The following is a 9,055-nucleotide window of genomic DNA, read 5'->3' as shown; positions in this document are numbered from 1 at the left end:
TTGTATTTAACATGCAAACATGTAACTCTGGCAACCTCACAACCTAAAGCAGCCAAACACTTGCTCACTGTGGCGTCCCCCTGACGGGGGCTCGGACTCCAGGTTGGGAAGGGTTACAACTGCTTCCCATTTTGGAAAATCAGCCTTGAATTAACTGCTGGAGGTAGTTTCAATGCAAGCAATTGTAATCCACAGTCTGGAAATAAACTGTAACTCCCAAGATGACAAATCTCTCCCCTACAGAGTGGAGACGATGCTGACTGTGGAATAAGAAGCCATCCAGTGTGAGGAGGAGGAGGAGGAGGAGGAGGAGGGGTCATTGTTGCTGTATATCGCTCCTTGGCATCCAGCTTAGGCTGCAGTTTCTCAAATAAATACTTCATGTTTCTTCAGACTTCAATCTCACCAAGTAAGTGTCAAGAGCAGAATGGGCTGTGAGGGATTGGTAGAGAATGTTTCACTTTTTTTTTTTCAAAGGTACCACAAAGAAACTCAGCTCTGCTGCTTATTTCCACCAAAGCATGTCCCGAACAAGTGTAACTCTGTTTGAAAAGGGAACTACAGGCCTTGTGTTAGATTTATTACAACTCAGCCTGGATGAGACTGAAACTGCAAATAAAACTCAAACAATCGGTGATGGGACGAACCTAATCGAAGGGCTGAAGTGAAAAGTCCTGGAGATGAAGGGTCTCTTTACACGACGTTGCTGCAAGTGAAAATGTGTCGTCTTTATGTTTTCGTTTCAGAAAAGCGTTGCGCTTACAGGAGCAACATTTTGAAAACAATGGTCATTCACCTGGAAATGTCAGAAACACTGAATATGATGTAGTTTTCATTTTGAGCCTCTGGAGGATGCTGTTATTTGTTTTTGTAAAGAAACCACACACAATATGCTAGCAGCATTTCAAAAAGTTTCATTTTCGTCTGTACAAAGAGTCTGATCATTTTCAAAAGTTTTCCCCATTTTCACGTAATGAAGTCCCAACTTAAGAGCCATTTTCTAAAAACTTCCTTTTGAGTGGCTTGAGCAGCTTTGCCATGTAAACAGACATCAATGCAAAATGGTTCATGGTGAAGTTGATTTATAACAGTGCAAGAAAATAAATCCGGAAACATGAATGAAATGGCAAGATATGAGACGGTAACGCCAGAAGACTCAGAACGAACAAGCTCAGAATCGGACACTGGGAAGACAGACAAAACAAACCGTGAAAAGCGAAAGTGAAACATAAGCGCACAGTGGTGTTAGAGAGGCGGTAAACTGTGTCTGTACCCATGACTTGGCCAATAACTGGATCAACCTTCACATGAATAGATGTGCTGTGAAACAGCAAATGGAACAACAATGCAGACATTCAGCCTGTTGACTTCCGTTCACATGGCGGCGCCGGCGAAGCATTCAACATTAAGTCACGTGCAAAGCATGTCGGTTCACTGTGAGGTGATTAAGACCCTTCACAGATGCAAATATCTGCTATATTATGGCTCCATTAATCCATAAATGTCAATTGCTTGTACTGTTTGTTAGCGGCTAATTTCCTCGGTCAGATGTTTGCTGCTCACTGAATCGCTTAAAGCAAATTCATCAAGTTTTTTGACATGTAGAAGAAAGATGTGTCAACATTCAAATGTGAAGCAACTTTTTAAAAAAGATTTTCCATCTTTTTTAAAGATCTAAATTTAGATAACGCAAAATTAAATTTGAAAAACAAACTCTGAATGGTTGCTTTAACCCATTAAAAGCTGTAAATATGGCTCACATCCCCCAAGAAGCTGAGTGTAAAAGTCTAGATTATCATCATAACGTGCTTCTCAATTAAATGGATGAATTGATAATACGGCTGTCAAAAGACTGCATTTTTTTATCGAGCTTAATTGCAGAATTTCCATAGTTAATCACACTTAATCCCGTTTTGAATTGTATATGTAACATTCTGTTATTTGTCTCTCGAAGCAGATTGAAGCCCATAATGTAAAGTATTTCATACCAGTTCTAACAGGGAATCAACTGAACACAAAGAAGGAATTTCTTTTACGATCTTTTATATTTTCTTTCAAAAAAAAGTGCCATAGATACACTGGTCTACTCTGAAATAAAAAAATCAATTTTTTTTTGAAACATTTTTAAGCTTCAAATTAACAATTACATCCTCATAGAGGACCATGAAGGACCTTCAAGGACCTTTTTTAATAGATACTGTAGTTTTAGAGACGTTTGCCTCAAAGTAATCAAGTATACATAAAAATACATTTTCTTTCTAACTACTGTCAAAGATTAAAGATTCATCTGAAGAAAATTGCATGGACGATTCACTCATTTCAATGTTTTCATAATGTTTTTGAACACTAGACCTCCTGGAGAAAACCTGCAAACTATAAGAGAGACTTGGACCTGCTTCTGCTCAACACTGCACAATATGTACGCCTACTGCTTCTGACTGACATATACGCTTCTTGTTTGGCTGCCAGAAAGGACAAAGTAGCTGAAAATGCATTATGTGAAGTATTTATCTGTGCTGTACTGTCCCACAGTGTTTGTTTATAGATTTGAAAAACACAGTGCTTTGAGGAGTGGAGGATTTCAGGATTGCTTTCATTCGAGTGCGTCTAAAGAGGATGCTTACATTCTGCAGATGCAGCCTCCTCTCCCGTGCTGTAAATGGGTATGGGCCTTGGAAAAATGTACAAAAAAAAACCTCTCGACATCCACAAATAAACATCCCTAAACAGTGGCTTGAGTCCAGCCAGCTTGCAGCCGCCCTGCTGTACTTATTGACATGAAGACAAAGGATCGACACGCTGCTTCTTCACGTAGTTCAGAGGTGAATGACAGCGCCTCTGCTGAGTTCGACGCTCAGCTTTATTTCCAGACATCCTTGGAGAGACGTCTTCCTTATCTGAATGACAAAGAGAAGGGAGAAGAACATGGTTGTTGATTGCCGGAGTAATATCCAAGTGTTTGCGATGCATCTTCTATTTTCTTTCTTCTTTTTTTTTTTTTGGTGTAGAATTCATACAGAAAATGAGGCGTGAATTGGTTCTGGCTTATTCAGATCTTACTTGTAAACAGATTAATCCCACAATTTGTCATCTGAACCTTTGAGGATAAAACAAAGAGCTTTTTTCTCCCTTTGCTGACAGATGGCAACAGATGGAGAAAGTAACACAAGCTGATACAGAAATCTCTTGTAAGATAAAAGTAATATACAGTTTATGTGGATAAAACCTTTTCTAGGGTGCATCCCAGTGAGGGTAGCCTGGATAAAGCAGATATTAAAGATAGATGGACGGACAGATGGATGATATTGTTCTGTAAATGCTCTCCGAGCGTTATCTGCAGTGTGGTTCTTTGTCACCACCCAGTGGAAAACCCAGAGGGACAGCAGCAGCAGCAGCACCTTCTGGAGGACAAACACAAACACACCGTCCCTGTTTCGTTTCAGGGAGAACATGCAAACTCTGCATTAAAAGGGTCTTGGGGCAGGTGTGAACCAGAATTATCCACACAGTGAGATAATAGCATTAATATCAATACCAATATTTCAATTTCTTGAGTTTGTAGTTCATATCTTTGATCTGACTTCTCTTTACTATTCAAGTTGTTTTGCAAGAGAGAGAGAGAGAGAGAGAGAGAGAGAGAGAGAGAGAGAGAGAGAGAGAGAGAGAGACTTCTGGAGTGGTGTTACAGACACTGTATTTTGGTAAAAGTTTGTGATTTGAATAAGTTTGATTAAATCTTCAATAACTCACAATATAACCTTCCTGACAAGATCAACTTTGTCTTTATTGATTCATCAGCTTAATAATTCTAAATGAGACAGATCATAAGATTGTTTCCAACATGGTTCATAACTAAACCCTTATCATGTTTCCAAGTCAAATTGAATATTTATCTTAAAATAAAGAGTGCCGATAACCTGACTGAACCGCACAGGAATGAATTTAATATCAAATAAATCTTTCATTTTGAGGCCTTTAAGAAAAGATCTTACTGTGTTTCATATGAAAGACGTTGTGATGAACAACTTCAAAGATATAAACAAGAAATTGTGACAGTGAAAGTATATCAATGTATCCTGTCTGGATATTTCTTTATTATATTATCATAAAAAGTTTATTTATTTATATATTTTTTTACAACACAAACTTTTTACTTATTGTTCACCAAAGTTGGCTTCCAGTCTGTGTTTTTACGTCTCTTACATGATGCTGTCATCTTTAGTCTTAAAACAGCAGAGAGTAAATACTCAAGTAAAGTACAGGACTTGTCAAAATACACTTAAAGACAGCAACAACGTTTCTCCAGTCTGAAATCAACTGCCTGACCTCTACACTGATCGCGACAAAGAGAGAAACAGGAAACCACTGACTCACTTCCTTTGATCACTTTGCCTTTCGCTGCTCCTTTGATCGGTCTTAACGTGCCCCTTATGGGAGGGGTGTCAAAAATGAGGCCAGCGGCCCAGAATGGGGCCCAATCCGGCCAGTGGGAGGACCTTACACAGTGTTGGAAAAAAAAAAAAAAAAAAAAATCACAAAGAAATGAACAGCAGTCTTTCATAGAAGGTTACTGCTGTTACTATTTTGTCCACTGGGGGTCGCACTGCAACACATCAGTCTGAAGGTGAAAAAGTTTCTGCCCTAAACACATTACTACATGTTTATGTGCTGCAGGTTACAGAATTCTCTAAATAAGTGTAAAATCTGCAGTTCTGAGTGTGAGATTGTGAAAATCCAAAAAAAGCTTAAATACATTTAATAAGCAACAGACTTTCGCCATAAAGCTGCAATTTTGTTGCTCGAGAAAATCTCATGTACATTTTCAAGGTGTACACTTGAAATTAAAATGCCGGCAGCATTCTGGAGCTTTTGTTGTCGATGAGTTGTTATAACAGTTAAACTGGACTGAAAGAGGCCTCTGAAGCACAAAGAGTCACCTCCTGCTCTTCAGATGTTTAAAAAGCTTCAGAAAAATCTTTGTGTTGTTTTATTAGTTTTATTCTGAACAAACACCTTTAGTGGGGGACTAAAGGTGCCAAAATGAATAATAAACATTTAAATATTTACTTAGATGTGTCATTAATTAGTTGAAATTGAAATTAAGGACTGAACACTGCATAAATGTTATGGTACACGTTTAGTTGTATGTTTTCGGAACTATCTCACCAGTTTACTAAAAAAATACACAAGCATGAATAAAACATTTTCTTTTAACAGTTGGGAATAAATACAAAGAAAACAATAACGAGCATCATTGGTCATCATTATAAAGTTGACAGTTACAGCAACAATAATTTATTAATCCTTTGTCGTTAATTCATATATGACTTATTTAAAGAAGCATGGGACTACTTAAAGAATTTTACGATTTTGCTTCATGAAAAATTATTTTATCTCTAAGTAAGGGGTCTCTTTAGGCCAGATGGCCTAATATTACAAATGATTTCTTCTTTAATTGCTTCACTCTTGTGCTCATGTTGGTAATGTGGTTTTAATGTTGCTTTGAACATCTTTTCTTCAATCACAGCATCCTTCGTCCTCACCATACCTCCATGAAGAGAACGATTCAATGTTGCCATCTAGTGGACAGATATAAACACTTCAGGTTGGCTGTCCTCCCTTCCATCATCTCTCTTCTTACACAACTGTAAAACAGTTTCAGGTCACAGGGTGTTTGATCTGATTCCAGCTGTCGACAGGTGAAGACTGCCTGACTTACAGCTGAGAAAAACCTTCAAATGCAGGTCTTTGGACTCAGGAAAGGACTTGAAGCAGAGCTAACTTGCTATGAGGCAAGAGCTCATATGTACATGTAGCTATGCAGGGGTGTCGAAACATAAGGCCCGTCGGTGAGCAGAGCCAGAGGAAAGAAGATGAAGCTTCAGAGTCAGATCATCTACACAGATGATTTTCAGATATGAGTTTGAATCCCAATTGTGGCAGAAAAGACATCCCAGCAAAGTCTGTGATGTAAAAACAAAAGGAAGAAGCAGGCAACTACAAGGTTAGAAGTAAACCATAGTTCATTAAATCAGCATCAGCGGCACGCGGTGGAGGCACATCGAGCTTGTGCTGCCAGCTCAAGGTGAGCTCCAGTAGCTGTGCAGAGTCGGTGGACCCAGCGAGTCCATATGAGAGGGCTGGAAAGACCCTGCGTGGGGAATCCCTCCCTCATGGGGATAATCCTCTTATCTTCTGTTTGGATTTAGCATCGATAAGAAGTATGAACACATACAAACACAGGCGTAATCTTCCCAGGTGGTGTGACAGGAACTTGACTTATGATTTGTTGGAGTGTTAATTAAAGCACGAACGTTATTCTTTGGTCTGGTTTTAGAGATAACCTTTTAAGTGCATCTTTATAGTTGATTGAAAATTATTGTAATTTGTTAAGTGAAAGAAGTGGGATTTTCTTTCATTACTGTTGTATCTATAATGCATGAACATTGAATATCACAGCATTAGGAGCTTAAAAAGAGATTAAACATTAAAAAAAAAAAATTTACCCAAGCTGTTAATGCCAACAAAAACTAAATAAAACCCAATTTGAGTTAAAAGTAACTTTAAAGCAGAGAAAAAAAGCCACAGCACATAGTGAAAATATATTGTGATGTTTTTCTAAAAAGCAGCCGTAAACTCGTCTATTTAATTTGGGTTGTTGGCGCTCTCTTTTCTCGACTCAAATAGAATTTTCCCCTGATGCCGCTCATTAAATCCTCTTAGACAAACACTGAGCAAAGCCTTCTCCTGACTTGGTCACCATGGAGCTGCTATTTGTAGATCCGCCCGACACGCCCTCGTATCTATTTAAGACTCGGGGTGTTTATCCTTCTCTTTGTGGGCTTTTGTGTCTGTAATTACATTGTTTTTTAACCATAAAGTGATACAGAGCAACACAAAACACTACAATAACAGGCTCACTCCGACCTTTTCACTTGTTTTGTGGGTCTGGGGTCATTTTAACAGGATCAATTAATTATTTTTGTTTTAATCCTGGAGTGAAGACACCAGTATGCATATTTTCAGTAACGTGGCATTTTCAGGTCGTTTTTCGAGCTCAAAAGTGCTGAAAACCTTCAAACAACCTTTTTAAAGGAGGGTCTGGGATTTAGGAGTGACGCTTTACTGAGTCCAGCTTCACTGGCCAGGGTTCATTATCAGGTCTTAACCGACTCCTGACCTCAACAACGCACTGATACTTCTGGTTCAACAACACATGTAAAACCATCCAGGGCCAGTGTGGTCAGACACAACCAGAATGCTTCAGCGTTGTTCAATGTGTGGGATGCACCACCCTGGGAGGCCTCATAGAGTTTTAGTGGGGGGCGGCAGGAAAATCTGGGATCCCAGGCTGCATTATCTCAGCATGATTTATTTCTGCTTTGCACTTTGACAAGAAATTATGATGATATAATGCGACAATACAATTATAAGATAACACTGATACAATAAAGTAATCTCCGTTTTTTTTAAAAGACACAACTTTTAAAACAGTGTAAGCTGTAAAATAATAAAATGCATTTAAAATTATATCACTGAAAAAAATGTCAGTTATTTCTACACTTAATAAACGATTAAAAGTTTCAAGTTTTTTTTTTTTTACAGAAAAAAAGGTTAGTTGTGATAATAATGGCTGCAGGTTAGGAAAATTACAGAAACAACTGTTCTTATAAGCTCTTTTAATATTCTGAGCTTTAGCATTTTTGATTTTCTTCACTTGTGAGGTAACTGAGTACTAAAACAACAATGGTGAAAAAGCTCACAGATTTTATTGAATAGATCTGAAAGAAACGGAAGGTTCTTCTTTTGAATTTACAATTTTATGAAAATGCTTACTGCTTACATTAGATTATAGGCTGAATATAACATATTGTAAGTTTCAATCATATCGTGTAAGGCATCATGTGAACCCAGTTTTTCTGTATTGGTTTGGCTCAACGTCTTGAAAAAGAAATAAGTAACATTCTCATAATAGCATGCACAAACTACTGAACAATTGCTCTTAGCAGAATAGTATTTCTCATTAATTAAATTAATCAATTAAACTGCAAATATCTTAGTACATGACTCAGTGTGTCAGAATATCTTTGCAAACTATTAAGTACAACAAGTCTATATTTAGCTCAATTTCCACGAGAATAAATCACATTGACCTAAAGTGATTGATTGATTGATTGACTGATTGATTGATTGATTGATCGATCATTGATTCTGAGTCTAATGGCTGTCCTCTCCAAAACATATCAACATCATATGAGTCATCACATGGTCAATAGTCTGTTGAATTGTCAAAATCAATCAAGAACAAACTGCAACACTGTGAATATCAGACATGGATCTGGTTACATGAGGGTGAGGAGGGTGAGGAGGAAGGCGACCAGGAGGATGAGGAGGGTGAGGAGGGCAGCCAAGGGAGGGACGGTGAAGAAGTGAGCTGTGAAACTCCAGCTTTATTGACAGCACTGCAGGCTACATCCAATGTAGTGTTTTGTTTGTGTTTATATCACAGCATGTTGTCCTCTGCTGCACGGAAGTTACTTTGTGTGTGAATAAAAATAATTAGAATGTCCTTGGCTTGACCCTGAGGAGGTGCAGTGGTCAGCTCTCTCTCTTCACACAAGGCCTTTCTGTGTCAACTTTCCCTGTTGTCCTCCCTGTGTGTGTGTGTGTGTGTGTGTGTGTGTGTGTGTGTGTGTGTGTGTGTGTGTGTGTGTTCCACAACCCTGAACAGGATGGATGGATAGATGTAGGAGGGGCGGAGACAATATTAGACGATGCAGTAATTCCATGTTTATATAAATCTAATGCATAATTCAAGATTTACTGCATTTCAGAGTCGTTTTTCCTTGATAATAAATAAAATTGGTCAAACTCATCAGTCCAGCTTAATAAAGAAAAAAAAAAACTAGAGAAAATAAGTGTGATGTAGTGTGAATTTAACTCTTCTTATTTCTTAGAGACTTTTCTAGGACCCAGACAAACATTTATTTTCATGTCATTTTGCTACAAGGAGCCACTACAGGAAGATTTTTGGGGCCAGAACTGAAGGCTTCAG

The sequence above is a fragment of the Salarias fasciatus genome, chromosome 1 (assembly GCF_902148845.1).
Source record: "Salarias fasciatus chromosome 1, fSalaFa1.1, whole genome shotgun sequence".
Lineage (NCBI taxonomy): Eukaryota > Metazoa > Chordata > Actinopteri > Blenniiformes > Blenniidae > Salarias > Salarias fasciatus.
This window is presented reverse-complemented; position numbering follows the sequence as displayed.